We start from the raw sequence: 18,364 nt of genomic DNA on the forward strand, positions 1-18,364 counted from the left end.
GCAGGGTTGACTTGCCCCAGGTGGATGCTGAGAGGCTGACATGCCCTCCGTTTCTCCTCCCAACTGCCTGCCCTGTCAGTGTCCTTGGCTTGGGCGCTCTGTGGTTTTGACGTGGGAACAACGAAATAAGTCAGGATGGCACTTCATAGCAAATTACTTAAATGGTATGGTGCTGTGTGCCCTGTTTTATGACAAAGTAACGCCATTTCGTTTACAAGTGGAATTTTCCCCTTTGGGTGCTTTCGTTCTCCATCCCCCAGCGCCCTCACCACCACGGCCGTTCCCTCCTCCCCTTGACATCCCCCTGCTGGCTTGATCCACCCTGGAGAAGGAGGTCAGAAACCATTGCACCCTCCTCCTTGTTACTGCGGGGAAGCTGTGGCCCCAGGAGTTGGGGCGCCTGGGCCAAGGTTACAGGGGAAGGGGGGCTGGGCGCCAGCTCCCAGAGGCTGACTGCATTCTAGGATCCCTGTCACCTGGCACCGCAGCGTGCGGGTGGCCCGTGACTCAGCCCGAATTTGAGGGCACCTGCTCTTAAAGAGTGAGGGAAGCTGGAGGGCAAGCTCCAGCGCCGGACACCAGGGCTGCAGAGGCCCCAAATCCCCTCCCCCACTGTCAAGGCAAAGTGGGGGTGCCCCAGCCTTCCATCATACCCCTCAGGCTGTCCCCTTGTGATCCACCCTCGTGCCCCCTCTACTCCCAAAGCTAACATTTCAGAAGAGAAAGTGGCTGAGTCAGGGTCTGAGCCCAGACATCAGGTCCATCCATGGGGAACTCGGCATCCCAACTGGTCCTGCATTGCAGGAACCCCCCTAGGACAGGCAAAAGATCTTTGGGGGACTTAGGGTGGGCCTAAAACATTTTCTTGAGGGCTCTGACTACCCCTCCACTTCAGGCCTCGAACCTGCCCGTGTGTCTGAATTATCCATCCTGGCACGGAGCAGAGGAGCAGGCAGCCGGCCTCCGCAGGAGCCACGTGGGGCCCATGGAGGTGAGCTGGGAGGGGGTTTGTGTGCCCCGAGTTGTCTTTTCTCCATCAGAAACACTTGCAATTTCATCATCTGGGCCTTGTGGGCTTGGTCTCTAGTCCCTTTGCCACCTGGGCCACCTGTCTGGAGATGTCACTGCTCTGTCCAAGGTTTGGGGCTCAGAATGGACCACGACCACAGCTCCTGCCTAGTTGGAGCTGGAGACAAGACTGTTCCCCTCCCTGGTCTGGACACCCTGTGTCTAGTAATGCAACCCAGGGATAGCATTTTCCACAGCAGAGTGGGGATATTTGCACTAGTGCAGGAAGCTACTCTGTCATCTGCCTGGCTACCTATCACCTCCCTCCCTCTATCCCCCTATGTCCCCTGTCCTTCTGCCTCCATCTTTTAGGGAGCCTGTTTTCCACTCTCTTGCTTTTCCCTGTTTCTAGAAGCCCCTTGCCCTCTTGCTGTGTCTAATGCCCCCTCCCTCCAGGCCTCCCTTTCCCCAAAGCCTCTTCTTTCTAACTCAAAAGTCACAAGTCCTAAATTGCTGGGTATCCAAGGTGGTGGAGAGTCCCTTGGGCTCAGGCCACTCTCAGCTAGCCCCTGGTGCCGTGCTGCAGACAGATCCCTTTTCCACGTGGGGCAGCTCAGTGGAGTAGCCAAAGCCCTCTGCATTCTTGGCTCCTAACAGCCAGGATAACCTTGCATAGTGGGGAGGCATGTCAGCTCTGGAACAGGCCTTCCCAAGCTCAATTCTGATTTTGTTCTTATTAGCTGCATGACATAGGATAAGTTACTCCCCTTCTCTGTGCCTCAGTTTCCTCATCTTTAAAATGGAGTCATTATGGTATCATTACTGGTTCATAGAATTTCACAGGATTAAAAGAGTTAATACTCCGAAGTGTTGAGAATGGCTTGGCAAACACCAGCTGGGACTATTCTCCTGGCCTCAGTTTCCTCGTTTGTAAAATAAAGGGGGTGATGCTAGCTGCCCGCTAAGGCCACTGGCTCTGACATTCTGGGATTCAAGCTCTGGGCAGTCATGAGATCTGCTTATTTTGCTCCCTTTGTGGAATTCTTAGCACGGGGTCATGTGCAAGATTAATAAATAAATGAATAAATAAATAAATAAATAAATAAATAATGCCTTTGATTTGTACAGTGTTGAATAATTTTCAAAGTGCTTTCTCATCCATTAATTATCTCAATCGAGTCTCATGCAGGCCCTGCAAAGGCCTGGGCTTATTACTATCCTTTTCAGACGAGGAAAGAGAACTTCAGAGAGGCAGAGTGACTTGCTCAAGGTCACGTGGTTATTTGATAACTAAAGGAGTCAAAATGAGAAAAGGTGGAAAAGGGAAGCTGAAAGAGAAAGAAAGAACAGGGACTTCCGGGTGACGGAGAGGAGAAATAACAATGAGGGAGAGAAAGGAGGTATTTGAAAAAGTCAACCTCAGTGCTTTGGGGTTTCACTTCCTGCTTCAGGGTTCCTCTATATCTGACTTCTGGGAAGTTTCCTTCTCTCTGCTGTGATTGGGTCAGTGACTGGGGCTCAGTTCCAGAGAATTCTTTTGGCTAGAAATTAGCCAAGTCTTTGGCAACATTAATAGAGGTATGGTTCTCACAGTAAAGGAGGTGATGATCCTGTCTGTGTTGTCTGTGTTGGAGCCCAGTGTCTGGCCTAGACACCATACACTGAAATGAGCTCTGATAAACTGGAGGTGGCTGGTGAAGAGTCTGAAATCTGAGTCATCTGGGGCAAAGTTGAAGGGACTGGACTTGTGGGGGTGGGGAGGAAGGCTGGGGAGTTTCTTCACTGTCTTCACATATTAGAAAGAACCTGGATTTGCCCCAGGAGGTCCCAGGGGGTAGAAACAGTACTGACGGGTGAAGGTAACAGAGGCAAATTTTATTGCAACAGAGGAAGAACTCACTGACCTCTGACTCCCCACCCCCACCCCAGCACATTGACACTTAACCCTCCTTGGTGCTGCCCTGCTCGCCCCCGCCTCCATGAGGCCCTTTCCAGGCTGCCTGAGTGGGGCAGATGCAGGCAGGCCCTTGTCACACTTCCCTGGGGACTGAGAGCTCCCTGGGGGCTGGGCAGTGTGTTCTCTTTGCACTCCCAGAGCCTCACTGAATTAACTGGAGATTTCGAAAAGCCTTGGGTTGCCTTGACAGGAAGTGACCTTTGTTTCTGGACGTGATCCACTGGATATCCCCGTACCGGGAGACCCCTGCTCGGATGGAGGCTGACAGCTGAGCTCCCTCCCAGCTCTGAGATTCTGTGGTGGGAATAAGAGGTGCGCAAGGCTCTGTGCCCGGAAGGCCCCTGGGACACCAGCCGCGTTTGTTTGTGCAAACGGTACCAGCATGGTGTGGGATTCAATTACTTTCTGGCCTGGTGCAGGTGGTTGTTGAAGAGGCCCAGGTGACCAGCAGTCAGGACGGGTGTGCGGGTGGGGATGCTGGGATTCTGAAGGCGGAGAGGGAATGAGGTCTGCAGGTGTCGGGGAAACAAGGAGACAGTGTCCTCGCACTGTCTCTCTAGGTCCAGAGCTCAATTTGGACCCTGTTGCCTTTTCAGCCACAGTGCTCAGCCTGGGATGGAATAAGAGCAAGGCGATTATCACGGGTGCTTAGGAATCCTGAGTGTCCCCTTGGAGGCCACATGACTGGTGGCAGGAAAGCATCTTTAGGAGAGTGAGAACTAGAGAGGCTTGAAAAACCCAGCTTGTCAGCGGTAATCGGCTCTTGCTGGGCTCTAGCTCTGCTGGGGGCCTGGCTGCCTCGCAGGGAGATAATTTACCTCTAAGAGGCTTTATGGCTCCCGCTGCCCTCTAAGGGGGCTGGAACACAGGTACCTGCTGCCTTAACTTGGCGCTCTGCGGTGGGGTGTCCATCCGCCACCGCAGCCCCCCTTCTGCAGCGACACATAGCCCCTGGCAACGCTGGTCTTGCTTCCTCTGCTTCTGTTTTCCTCTCTGTGTTGGTATCTCTGTCCTTCTCCCTCATTTTCCCACACTTTCTGACCCCCGCCATTGCTCTGGGGCTCCCCTGCCCCTGGCCCCATGGCAGGGAGCTCAGGAGCAGCCTCCAGCCCCGACTTCACTGGGTCTGGCTTAGATTTAGCAAATGAAAAAAACAGGAAGGTCAGTGAATTTGAATTTCAGATAAACAAATAATTTGTTTTGCATAAGTGTGTCCCAAATATTGCATTGGAAATACTTATGCAAAAAACAGGTGTTGTTTATCTGAAATCCAAATTAACTGGTCATCCTGTATTTCACCTGGCAACCCTAGAGGCCTCACCCTTGGGCCCCTGGGAGGGCCCCCGGCTGAGAAGGCACAGTCCCAAATCCTCGTCTCCACTGTCTATGAATGAGAACAATGGCCCCATCTCCTGGTGAGGCTGAGGGCAGACCCTAAGAACTTGAGGGTCTTGAGGCAGCTCAAGGGAAGCAGGGAGGCACCCAGGATGGAGGAAGGGACTGTTGTCATCACTGTCTAAGAAAGACAGATGTTGAAGAAACATAGGTGCCCCACTGCCAGATAAGAGGCAGGCCCAGAGAGGATGACCGACTGGCCCAAGGCTGCAGCACACAGCTGGCAAAGATCAGGGCTTGGGCTGAGGCCCTCTGATTCCTTGCACAGTGCCCCTCCCACCCCGTCCATTTCTACAAGCAGCCAGCTTCCTTCCTTGCTGCATTTCAGTTGGGAAAAAGTAGAAGTGGGGGCTGTGGCCAAGACTGAGGAAGACAGGGCGCTTCACCTGGGACAGGCACAGGCTCATATCTCTGCCCTTGATGCTTCTTTCCCTCTGTCCACTCCTAACTCCCCCTGGCTGCCCCAAGCCCCACGCGGCCAAGGAACATCACCTCTAGAGTGCATCCTGGAGGAACCTTGGCTGTCGCTAAATTAATTTCAAGCAGGACTGGAGGATGCATGTGGGACCCCATGCAAACGACTCAGGGAGGGAGCAGGGTTCAACCCCTGCTGCTCTGAACGACATTCTTAGGGGTTGATAAGTCCAGAGATGGTTGGAGCCATTGGACCTCCAGTATCCCACTGTCTCAAATCCAAGGGCACTCATTTGCTCAGAAGCCAGGGTTGCCGCTATGATTCTAGTTGCAGATCTTCTGTGTGACCTTGCACACGTTGCTTGCCCTCTCTGAGCCCCAGCGTTCCCGGTTGCAAAAGTAGAGTGTGCACTAGATTATATCTAAGGGTCCTTCCAGTGCAGCGTCTTGGTGAGTCTAACTCTTGATCTGTTAGTGTGGAGTTTCCGACCAGCAGGTTGAGGTCCGAGACTGCCTCCTTCTGCTTTGGGCTTCTCCTAGCCCTCTGACTTGCTTTGATTTGTTGGTTGTTGGGGGATAATCAGAAGGGAGATGCATTCATTCAAAGCACAGCTCAAATGTCTCCTCCTGTATGAAGGCGCTGTCTCTCTTCTCTCACGTGACGCAATGAACTCAAACTTGGATTTGCTGTGTGTTTCCCCCGGCTTGCGTACTCATCTGCGTGGCAATCGAGGCCTTAACAGGCCCCCGACGGACAGGACCAGCTTTGCCCCCTGCTGCTGCCCCGTGTGCCCACCAAACTCACCAGGTCTTGACCTCTGCTAGTTCCCCTTCCCTGCGATTCCCTTGCTCTCACTTGTGTCCTAATTTGCATCTGCTTATCCTGTGTGACTCAGCTCAAATGTCTGTCTTAGTGAAGTTTTCAGCCCCTTCCCGGCCACCCCCGCCGCCGCCGGCAGCTTAGCTACTTCCTTCTTGGTGTCCGGAGAGAGGGCTCGTGTCTGTGTCAAGTGTGGCACTTGCTGGGCGGCGCGGCAGGTGTCTATCTGCTCGCCTGCCCCCCGCCCCCCCCCCCGCGCCCCCCCCCCCCCCCCCCCCCCCCCCCCCCCCCCCAGCCATGAGCTCCTCGCAGACGGAAGGGGACCCAGCCACATTTGCTGTCTCCAGCTTCCAGGACACACCCCAACGCCAAGCTCCTTCTCACCTCCACATCTCAGCCTCGAAACCCCCTTCTCCGTGCGCCTCCCTGGCCCCCATTTCCAGAAGATTGTTATTCTCTACTACAGCACCTGGAAAAGCAAGACCTATAGTTCCAATGAGGATCTATTGTTGACGTTTTGTTTTGTTTTTCTACCTCCTCTTCTGGAATATAAGCTCCGTTGACTTTGTCTTGTTCCTGACGGGCCCCCAGCACCCAGGAGAGAGCCTGGCGCCCAGTGTGTGCTCAGTAAAGCCCCCTCGAGGGAAGGAAGGACTGTGACTGCGTAAAGGAAACTGACTGATCTGCCAGGCCAATGTCTACCCTCCCTCCTGCTGGGGGCCACACGGGGCTCCTCCGATGGGGAATTTCCACTCTAGTCCCTGGAGTCTAAACTGTCTCAGGGAGGCCCAATCCTGGGACATTTGCCGTTTCTTTGAGGGTGGGAGTGATCGTCTCCACTGGCAGAAGCTTACGTGGTGGGGACGTGAGCCTGTTGCTGCCGGTGGGGAGTTCCGTCTGGGAATGATGCCCACGAAGGGGGAAGCTGAGCCAGGGACGGGGAGAGGCGGGTCACAACACCGCTGCACCTGGGCCCAAACGTGCCTGAAGCTACCTCTACACTTTCCAGCTACATGAGCCAATAAAGTGGTTTTTTTTCCTGTTTAGGCCGATTTAAATCATAATTTATTATTATAATTGGAAATGTTCTCATTAATATAGATCAGAAAGAGTCTCAAATCATCTTTTTGTTCTCACCTAGCATCCAACAAGGCCTGGCATGCAATAGGCACTCACTAAATGTTTTGAATGCCTAAATGTCAGTAAGCATTTTAAAGGGATGAATAGAGACTAATTCCCTTAACTTTTTTTTTTTTCTTTTTTATCTACATAAGTGTTCAGTACAATGGGATGAGATTCACCTCTCCTTCTCTTCCTCCTCCTCTATTAGCTCCCTGTGCCTGGCCCTGCCCACCCTCCCGCCCCTGCATGGCTCCCGCGTTCTCATTCTTCCTTTATTCTTTCAGTTAATAATTGCAATGATTTGCAATTTATCATCCAGAAAAGGTCCATCCTCTAAATCCCAAAATAACCTGGGGAGAAAAGTGAATACTAATAAATGAAATCATAGGTGTGGGGCATGCAAAGGCCACCACTTTGCTTAGACAGGCTGTTCAGTCTTGCATTGCTTTCCAGAGAGGGAAGGAAGCAAAGTGCCTGGAAAAGCTCCCCCTATTCCTGCCTCACTCCCCATTGCCTGGGAAGCAGGACGTCCTATCTTGGAAACAGCAACTGTAGGGAAGGTGCTTTTGTCTCCCTAGGGGTGGTCCCCTGGTTGGAAGTTGATAAGCTATTAAAAAGAAAACTTTTACCAATGCTGTTCTAGTTTGCTAGCTGCTGGAATGCAATATACCAGAAACAGAATAACTTTTAAAAAGGGGAATTTAATGAGTTGCTAGTTTACAGTTCTAAGGCCTAGAAAATGTCCCGATTAAAACAAGTCTAAAGAAATGTCCAATCAAAGGCATCCAGGGAAAGATACCTTGGTTCAAGAAGGCCGATGAAGTTCAGGGTTTCTCTCTCAAGTGAGAAGGCACATGACGAACAGGGTCAGGAAGGGCACATGGTGAACACGGCGTCATCTGCTTGCTTTCTCTCCTGGCTTCCTGTTTCATGAAGCTCCGCGGGAGGCATCTTCCTTCTTCATCTCCAAAGATCGCTGGCTGATGGACTCTCTGCTTCGTAGTTTCACTCTCTTTGAATCTCTCTGAATCTCTCATTCTCCAAAATGTTTCCTCTTTTATAGGACTTCAGAAACTAATCAAGACCCACTCAAATGGGTGGAAACATGTCATCCCCTAATCCAGTTTAACAACCATTCTTAACTAAATCACATCAACCAGGGAGATGGTCTCATTACAGTTTCAAACATACAGTATTGAATAGAGATTATTCTACCTTTATGGACTGGGATTTATATTAAAACATGGCTTTTCTTAGGGGGCATGCTTCCTTTCAAACCAGCACAAATGCATTCATAGCCAATCATTTCATCTCTATACTTATCCACTTTCCCCCACTCCCTCAATTATTTGGAAGCATACCATTTAATATGGAAATGTTTGAATACGTCTTTCTAGATGATAAAAAGTCTTAGGAAGCATAACCCCACCGGCACAGTGGTGGAATGTTGCACTGATGGCCTCCACTATTTCCATTCTTGTGAAGTCACCTTCCACACTGACTCTGGGCTTGACAGTGTGACTTGCTTTGGCTAACGGGACAATAGCAAATAAAGTACAAGGTAACAGAGGCTAGGAAATGAACCTTGCTCATTGGGACCTCCCCTCTCTTGCTACTTGCTTCAAACTCTTCCATAGACATGTGAAGATGTGAAGAAGCCCAGACCAGCCTCGTTGAGGATGGAAACCACATGGAGAGAGAGAGAGTGAGAGGAGTGCAAGAATAAGAGAGAGAGACAGAGACAGAGAGAAAGAGAGAGAGAGAGACCAAGCCTTTTCCATTGCAGCTCCCCACATACGAGTGATCCCAGCCAATGTCATGTGGGACAGAGATGAGCCATCTCATTTGAGACCTGCCCAATTGGCCCAAAGAATCATGAGCAGACAAGTGGTTATCAATTTAAGCCACTTATTTATGGGATGGTTTGTTATGCAGCAATAACTAACTGATGCATGCACCTAAAAATGAACAATAATTCTTTAATTTCATCAAATATCTAGTTAGTATTCAAATTCCTTTGATTACTTTACAAACTGTTTTCTTTTGCAACTTGCTTGATTTTATCAGGATTCAACAAGATCTATATATTCTGATTGAATATATTAATTAATAGTTAACATGCCTCCTGTCATTTTTAATATTTTTTTCTTGGAATTTACTTTTGAAGAAACTGGGTCGTTTGTCTTATAGATTTTCCCATGGTCTGATTTTGCTGAATATTATGGTGCCATTTAACATGTTCCTCCGTTCCTCAAATTCACATAATATGACAGTTAGATAGATATGGAAGTTTGAGCAGATTAAGGCTGATTTAGTTTTGGCAAGACCACTACCCAGGAGGAGTTGTGTTCTTCCCTCAGGTGATACACAATGTCTGGTTGTCTTTTGGCCATGGGAGTAGCCACTGATGGTCAATGCCAAGAGCTGCTAATTCATTAGCTGTTGCAAAATGATACCACAGTTATTCATTCTTAATTTACCAGCTGTAATACTTTTAAAAAATATATTTTTATTATAAACAACGAACGACCATACAAACATTCTTGACATACAAATGTCCTTGTCATGGATCTCTTTTATAAAGAGACATTTCTCCTGTAAAGTATTTGATTATCCTATAGTTCTATTTGCATTAAAAAGACATTATACATATTTGATTTTTTTCCTTTTATTTACTAATTTTCAAAATAATGAGTTGGTTCCCAGTGTCCTCCAGAGGCTACCAATGAGGTTTATTTCACTTTTTGAGTATCATTACGAACTCATGTATTTAAACATTTTGATGTGTTTTAATACACTTTGGTTATTATCTTTCTTGATGCTTGCATTGCAGCATCTTTGACCAGTGGAACCTATCCAGGTTGGCTCCTGGGTCATTTTGACACAATCCCAGCAATTTTGATAAGTTAACTTATTTCAGGGTGTAAAGATGTCCTGGACTTTTCTTGTCCTTTTTCCAGTCCTCGTCTCAGAATTAGCCATTTCTCCAAGGATGCTCCGTTCCTTTTGACACAGTTATACAGATGGTTCAAAGGTTAACTGACAGGGAAACTTTGATGAACTTTTTTCTTAGAACAGAAAATTTCTAGAGGGTCATGGAGCTTAGCACAATAGGTGTTTTTTCCTGATGTAGGTTGGGAAAACTCTACTAGGCAAGAGCCTACCAATCTCGCGTTAGCTAAACAAATATACAAACAAACCAAACCTTCAAGAGATAGGATACTTCTTCTTAGTGGACCACTATTCTCTATAATGAAGAAGAAATGTTGCTTGTAAACCAAGAAGCAAGAGAGGGTGTGATTTCGGAGCTCACTGATTCCGTGTATTGGGTCTCAAGGAGGGAGGCACTTATGGCACAGCCACAGGTTTCCCAAGCCACGAAACATATACTGTCTACATGGGGAAGGAAAGCCGCTCCTGGGGCAGAGTTGCTTCCCAGGCCCACCTCACCCACGTTGCAATCCTGTTTCTGTTACTAATATCTGGGCTGCTCGCTTTTCCAGGCTCTCGTTTTCATCTGAGGGATGGAGATAACCTGACTATTCCAGAATGCGTTTTGAGGTAATAGCATGACGCTCAGCTCTCCTGTTAGTGCCGAGCAGCAGGGCTCAGCCCGGGCTTTCCCACTTCTCCAGACCTTCTATGCTTCCAGACGTTTTCCATTTGCTCCTTGCCCTAGATTTAAAGGTCCTGTCCCTTCTCTCAAGGGATCTAAAGAGAGAGAAGCCGGGGGAGACCTTTGCTCAGGGCTGCAGGGCTCCCTTGCGGCAGTGGGTACAGCAGTGCCAGGTGTTTCCTCTTAGGACGCCTGTCCCAGTCTCCCCCTGGCACCTGCCTGGAGGGTGATTGTGGAGGGTTGAATTATGTACCCCAGTCTGGACATGCTTTAGATCTTGGTCTGCATTCTGGTGGGTAAGGACAGGTTGTAAATAAGATTTAAGACGTTATTTCAGGTGAGGTGTAGCCCAATTGAATGAATCAGATTGGGCTTTAATCCGGATTACTGGAATCCTTTGCAAACAGAATCAAAGTCAGAGGGAGAGAAGCCACTGGGAGCAGCCAGAAGTTGGAAGGCAACAGACACCGGAAACTGGAAGAGAAAGGAGCAACGCTGCCATATGCATTGCCACGTGATGGAAAATCCGAGGACCGGGGTCGCCAGCAACCAGCCTCAGAATGTCAGTCTGCTGGGAGAAAGCATCACCTTGCTGATGCCTTAATTTTGGACTTCTCTTAGCCTTAAAACAGTGAGCTGATAAATTTCCATCGTCTAAGCCAACCCCTTGTATGATACTTGTTTTAGCAGCCGGGAAACTAGAACAATGATGATGAACTGACGATGCTAGCATCAATAATTACAGGTAACATTAGCAGTCTCCACCAGCCAGGCTCTGTTCTAAGTATCCTGAATATGCTTCTATTTGTTCAAGCCAGCATCGACTCTCCTCTGTTTTGACGCAGTTAACTTCCTAACTGGGCTCCCTACCTTCGCTTTTGCTGCACTGTGGTCTATTGTTTCCAAATTGTCCCCAGAGATCCCTTGAAAACAAAAGTCAGGTCATGCCACATGCGCAAAAGCTCCCGATAACTTCCTATCTTACTCTGAATAAAAGATCAAGCAATGACAGCAGTGTTCTACAAGCCCCACGTCATCTGGTCCTCAGTGCTCTGATCTCATTTTTTTTTTACCTTTCTCCTTCCGCTGTAACTCCACTGGCCTCTTGGCTATTCCTTAACAACACGGAGCACGCCCCTGCCTCGTGGCCTCTGCTCGGAATTCTCTCCGCCCCACCCAGTCACACGTCCTTTGGTTCTCTGTTCAGATAATCACCTACTCCATGAGGGCTTCCCTGACCACCCTTAGAAAACAGCCGCCTGTCCTGACAATTTCTATCTTCCTTATTCCTGTTTATTTTTCTCCGGAGTGTTTCTACCACCTCGCGTGTTATATGTTTCTTCTTTGTTATTGCCTTTCTCTGTCACCTAGAATGTAAACTCTGTGAGCGCAGGCATTTTTATCTGTTTCCCAAGCACGCAAAACAGTGAAAAGCACATAGTAGATGATCAATAAATATTTGTTGAGTGAATGACTCAACAAATGAACGACTATTAACTCATTTAATAATTTCAATAACCCCATGAGGTAGTACTACTATTTTTCCCATTTTACAAGTGAAACCACTCATCTTTTTTTTATTGACAAGCCAAAACAACATACAAACGTAAACATTCTTAATGCACAAACATGCCATATATGGTATACAATCAGTAGCTCACAATATCATCACATAGTTGTATATTTGTCACCATGATTATTTTTAGAACATTTGCTCCATTCCAGAAAAAGCAATAAAAAGAAAAAGAGAAAAACTCATATATACCATACCCTTTACCCTTCTCTCTCATTGACCACTAGCATTTTCATTTATCCAACATATTTTAACCTTCGTTCCCCCTATTTTTTTTTTAAGAAACCCATCTTAATCAGCAATTTGCTCAAGTCACACGGTTTGTAAGTGGAAAGGTAGCCCACGGCACCAGTGCAAAGACTCTTCCCCATCTCTCTTTCCTTTCTTCCTCCCCTGCCATGGTATTTTATTGAAGATTCCTTTCTTCTCCACAGGATCCACCCTCACCTGGGATTCTGCCCTGGCTCCCGGTTTCCTGGACTTCAGGCAGGCTGGACAAGGCAAAAGGCCCCTGGCTGGTCCCCTGGACCCCTCTGCCTGAGCCGCCAGTCTCACCAGCTCCTCCCTGGCTGTCCGAGCCTGCTCAGGCTGCCCCCGGCGGGAGGCGCCCCATCCCCGCAGGCTCGACACCTCTCCCCCCACCACCGCCCTGCTCCAACCTGACCACTAAAGGCTGATGGGAAGGGGAGCAGCCTTGGCTATTTCTTCACTCCTCTTTAGAAATTTCCTGTCTCCCTCCCAGAGACCTGAGCTGCACAGGGATGGAGGAAAGGTGGGGGTGGGTCTGAAGCGGAACATTTTTACTGGGCTGATTTGATACTACCATTCAGATAGACGTATGTCAAAATGGGCAAGTTAACATTTTTTGACTTTTCATTTTCATATATATATTTTTCATTTTCGTATTTTTAATTTATTTTTTCATGTACACACAGGAACAATTTATTCATTGTAGTGTATAGCTCTGTGGGTTTTGACAAATGCCTAATGTGCTGTGTCTGCCATCACAGTCCTGATACAGAATAGTTTCCCCCCTTCCCTCCCCACCAGTGCCCTTGTGCGTGTGCTGTTGGTTTTTTTCTTTTTTTTTTTGTACGCTGTATAGTGGGGTCACATTTCATTCTTTTTCCATATGAGTATCCTGTTATTGCACCACCATTTGTTGAATTTGTGTTTGTTTCTTTGTTTTTGGGGTTAGTGCATGGGCTGGGACTCGAACCCGGGTCTCCTGCATGGCAGGCAAGAATTCTGCCAGTGCGTCCCCCTCGCCTCCCTGTGTTGTTGTTGTGTGGTCAGCCCTGCTCCCACATCTCCCTCCTGGAGGTCTCCAACCCTCTGGTTTTCCCTTGTCCAGAAAGTTACACAAATGGAAGCCTACAGCATGCAGCCTTTTGGGGGTAAGAGTGCTTTTTATTTAATAATACATTTCAAAGCAATCCATGCTGCTGTATGTGTTAGTAGCTCTCTCCTTTTTATTGCTGAGTAGTATTCCATGATATAGATATACCACAGTTTGTTTATCCTTCACTCATTGAAGAATGCTTGAGTTGTTTACAGTTTTTGGCAACTATAAATAAACCTTCTATAAATATTCACTTATGTTTGTTTGTGTGTGAACATAAGTTTTCATTTCTCCTTGGTAAATAGCTAGTAGTGGGACTGCTGGGATGTGTGGTAAGTGTATGTGCAACTTTACAAGAAATTCCCAAATTGTTTTCCAAAGTGGCTGTAAAATTATATGTTCCCATCAGCGATGTATGAGCACTCCAACCCTTATCAGCATTTCATACGGTCAATTAGATGTATTTGTGCCGCCCTAATAAGAGTATTGTGGCATGTTTTAGTTTCCTAGCTGCTAAAACAAATACCATACAATGGATTGGATTAATGACAGGGATTTATTGGCTCATGGACTCAAAGGCTTCTTCTCCAGGTTGGTATCTTCTAGTTGGCTGACAATCTTGAGGTTCCTTGGCTTTTCTGCCACACGGCAAGTGTATATGGTGGTGTTTTCTCCTTTTTCTTCCAGATTCCGTTAACTTTTAGCCAAAGCTAGAAGTTTGCTTATGAGGACTTCAGTCATATTGGATTAAGGCCAGCCCTCATTCAGTTTGGGGACACCTTAACCAACAGCATCTTCAAAGATCCTATTTGCAAATGGGTTCACACCTTTAGGACCTGGGGTTGGGTCCTGAACATGCCTTTGGTGGGGGACATGATTCAATCCCTAACACAGTATATGGGTGATGACATTGAGCATCTGTACGTATGCTTATTTGCTTTCTTGGTATCTTCTTTGGTAAAGTGTCCAAATGCCCCTATCTCAAAATTGCTGCCTCATTCTTTGTGTTAAATTGTCATGAATCCCGAGAAGTGTGTGCTTTTGTCTGAGGGGCACATTGCTCTGAGATTGCTCCGCCAAGAACCTTTGCCAAGTGTAGAGAAGGTTGGTGGGGGGGGGTGTTACCCAGAACTAAGGACCACAGCACCTGTGTTCTCTCTCAGCAGCTGAGCAGATTCTTCAACTCGATCAAGTCCAATCCTATTTCTCTGCTTTTTAGAAATAAAAAAACCGAGGCTAGAGAGGAGAAGCTTTTGCTCAAGATCCCACAGCTGGGAGGTTGCTGAATTGGGTCCAAAACTTTGGGTTGACTAACTTGATCTCTAAGGGTCCCAAGCTTTCTCCACTGCAGAACTTAGGTGCTGTGCAAGAGGCTAGAGACCTACACGTGGTCTCTGATCTCTGGGAGGTTTATAGGGGAAGGAAAGCAGTGCAAGGAAATGCTATGAGGTGGAGTCATATATGGGCATATGTTTCTGGGCTGCTAAAATACTGGAGGAAAAGGAAATGAAAGGCAGAGTTAGATAAGCAAAGCTTCCTGGAGGAAGGAGACTCTGGGGTCCAATTTTGCGGCCATCTGGGTAGGTTGTATCTACTGGGTTTGCTCACAGGAGATGGGACAATGGCTTCTTTCCCCATCTGATAACATACATCAGCGATTGTAAGGCTCAAAGAGTTTTTGTCTGGAACCTTTTGTGGTGGGTTTTCAGCTCTGGCTTAAAACCCTGGTTGTTCTTCTTCACCCTCATCTCCTGGGCCTCAGGTAGACAGCACCTAGCTGACCCCTCCCTTACTCCAAATTGCAGCTGCCAGTACTTAAATCCAGCCAGCAGCGAGCTTCTCGGATTTGCTTCTAGTTGAAATCAATATTTGCTGAGAAGAATGCATCTTAATTTCAGTGGTGAGTTCTCCGGGCGAGAATTGCTCTAAAACAAACCTCCCAACCCTCAGACTTAATGTGTCCTAGTTCGGTTGTTTAGTAAATCTCTCTGTACAGAGAAAAATCCATTAGCAGATAGGGGCAGGGATGGTGGCTGGTGTGTGGGGAGAGAGAAGGAGAGAGAGAGAGAGAGAGAGAGAGAGAGAGAGAGAGAGAGAGAGAGAGAGAGAGAGAAAGCCAAAGGAAATCTCAACAGCAGAGATGGGGACCTCAGCGAGTCCTCAGCCCTGTCCCCAGCCCCAGTCCAGGATTTCCCTGGATTGTTGCAAGCGGGGAGACATGGCCAGGATGTCACTGCTAGAATGAATAGGACACGGAATGAGATCCCTTTCTCGATGCCTGCCTGGGGGGAAGTGTTTTCTAATTGCCAACTGTCCCATTCTAAATCTACAAGGAGGCGATTGATTTTCTTTTCAGCAGGACTGGGGGAAAGCAATCATTTACCCCAGAACACAGGCTTTAATGAATCCGTGAAACATATGAGGTCATCCTGATTACATCTTCTCCTGACGGCTTGTGGCAGCTCCCCAACACTCCGAGGATTCACTGAATTAGGAGGTTTCTGCAACCCAGTTCCCTCCCCTGCTTCCTCCGCCCTGCTGAGTCAGATGGGGTCTTGGGGCTTTTCTACCAGGAAGGCATGAAGCCTGCATGTAAGTCCAGCCTAGTGGAGAGAGATGTAGGCTTCCAAGTCACCGTGACTTGAATCAGAGTCCAGCTTTGCCCTTTTCCAGGCTGGACCTTGGCCTCAGTTTCCTCAAGAATCCCCATACCAGAACCATCAGGGCTCAAGGGGGATATATTTAAAGTATCAGGGCATGACAAGTTAACAATAATTGCCATTTTAGCACCTCAGTTTCTCCTCTCTGCGCAATGAGCTGAATTTTATCTGTTTCACAATGAACAGAGGACAGAGAAGGGGAAAGATGGAGCTTTCATGGATTGAAAACCAACAGGAAATGGTGGTATGGGGGGTCCTTCCATGGCCAAATGCTAGAAATCAGCAATGGACTCCGCAGATAGGAACAAGATCTGCAGGAAGTGGTGGGTAAACTTGCCCCTTGGTCTGCCAAGGCTGCAATAGTCTCTTGGACTATTGGCCTCAAATTAGGACCGTACAGATTTAGCCCACATTCTAATTTTACAGATGGGGAAATTGTCATCCAGAGAGGGACACCTTCTTGCTTGGGTTTACCTAGCCAGCGGGTGACAGTGCATCTCAAACCCAGGGCTTCAGATCCAAGTTCCAGACTGTCCTCAACTGGCAAGTTCCCCCACCCCTGCTTACCTGCCTCTTCCTGCAGCTGGCCCCAGCAGGTGTAAGGCAGTGGCCTGAGTCTGAAAGTGGAGAGAAAGCTGAGGTAGTGTTGATGAAGAGGGGAGGAGGGAGCAGAGAGGAAGAGGTATTTTTACCTTGAATTATTTTTATTAAATGTCGCAATGGTTTCACAGCACTTGGGAGCCAAGTAGACAAATCAATGAAAATAATTATAGTGAACAACCTGCTTTCCCACTTCCCTCCCTTCTTCCACCCCCATAGCTCCCTTGGACTAACAGAGAGGCTGCACTCCAACCCAAAGGGAGAAGGGGTGACAGCCCCCTCTAACCTCTGCCTTCTCTCCGCTTTGTTTGCATGCAGCTTGGCCTGGCTCAAGTCTCAAATCTTGGGGAAAGGAGCAGCTCCAGCAACGGCAGCAAGAAAGATGAGCCAGAGGCCAGGGAAAGACAAACAACTTCTGTAAGGACTTAGAAACTGGGAAGAAGACTTTTGTTCTTAGAGCCCATTTATGGCTTAGAAATAAACTCTTTAGCAAACCTGAATATTTCCAGTCAGATGGTAAGATTAATCAAATACACATGAATGAAGTCTGCAGGAACAATCCATCCATCCAAGCATCCATCTGGCAATCCATCCATCCATCCTTTCGACCATTCAGTGAGCATTTACTGAGGCTCTAAGGAAATGACATTGGAGTGGAAAGGATCTGCTAGCCCTGATTCAAATCCTCACTCTGCTGTTTCAGAGTTAGTTGTATAGGCTAGACATCTTCCTTGGCCCTCCAAATCCAACCTTCCCTGTTGTTCTTTGGGTGGCTCCCGTGCCCCCTGGTTTCTGGTTGAGTCACCCCGTGAGGCATGCCTGTAGGAGATGAGGGAGGGAGGACAGTGGGTGGGAGTATTTAATTCTCCATCTCCCTCCCTGTGGGGTCCCTCCACTAAAGGTCATGGCTCCCGACAGGTGGCCCTCTCCACACAGCCCTCTCCACCCCTGAGATCTGAGAATCTCTCCCTCCCTTTACTGCTTTAGTTGAAGGCATCTGTAGTTATGTATCCTTAGGCACTTCCTGTGGTTTCCCTACCCGCCTCCATGTCTTTGTAAACAACCCTGCTTTCAGGTTATTCAATTTCAGTGTTTCATCTGCTTCCTGTTGGGTCCTTGACTGATACTGAAATAACTTACCCTAGGTAGGGTAGAGACTCTTTGAGTCTCAATTTTTCCATCGATGAAATGGCAGTGTGAAACCTGATTTGCAGGGAGGGTAAGTGCCCTAAGGAAGCGAGCCAGCGGTGAAGTCAGAGGTATCTAGGCCCAAACCCAACCAGGTCACCTTCTGCTAGGCTCTGCACCCTGGGGTGGTAGCCCTCGGGAATCTGGGAACAGAAGGTCAGTTAGAGGACCCAGTGCCCCTTTCCAGCCTCTCGGGAGCGTACTGTCCGAGCTGGCATGGAGACCTGGCACTGACCACTCGGGTGGTGGTTTGAGGTCCCGTGAAGTGGGGGCAGTCAGCACCCTTCTCCCCACGGTTGCAGCAGGAGTCTGCTCGAGGTGGAGCTGTCACTTCCATTCAGTAGCAGTGTTCGAGAAAAGTTTGCCCTGACGTGGGCTGATATCGTCAAGGAAGCTGTCAGACTTCCTTCTCAAAGGAGCATATGGTAACGTAAAGGGAAGGGGAGTTGGTATTTGCTGAGTGACCGCCACGTGCCAAGCACGTTACAAACGTATTTTCTCTGCTCCTTTTCCATAATATATAAGGTAGGAATGGGCATCTCCATGTTTCAGGTGGGGAGACTGAGGGAGAGAAGTTTAAATGGCTCACCCACGGTCGACAGCCAGGAAGGGGTTAGGGAGGGGAGGGGTAGCTCAACCAGGTTCTGTCGGCTTGCAGAGCCTTTGCTT

At 48.2% G+C, this 18,364-nt stretch overlaps 1 long non-coding RNA gene across 1 annotated transcript; it reads left to right on the forward strand.

The window, feature by feature from the left end:
* The first annotated feature begins 16 nt into the window (after positions 1–16).
* On the forward strand, positions 17–16,996 carry LOC143686000 (uncharacterized). Its single transcript, XR_013176840.1, has 3 exons — positions 17–164; positions 896–991; positions 16,826–16,996. It is a non-coding gene; the product is annotated as an uncharacterized LOC143686000 (long non-coding RNA).
* Positions 16,997–18,364: the final 1,368 nt, after the last annotated feature.

Source organism: Tamandua tetradactyla, chromosome 6, assembly GCF_023851605.1.
Source record: "Tamandua tetradactyla isolate mTamTet1 chromosome 6, mTamTet1.pri, whole genome shotgun sequence".
Taxonomy (NCBI): Eukaryota; Metazoa; Chordata; class Mammalia; order Pilosa; family Myrmecophagidae; genus Tamandua; species Tamandua tetradactyla.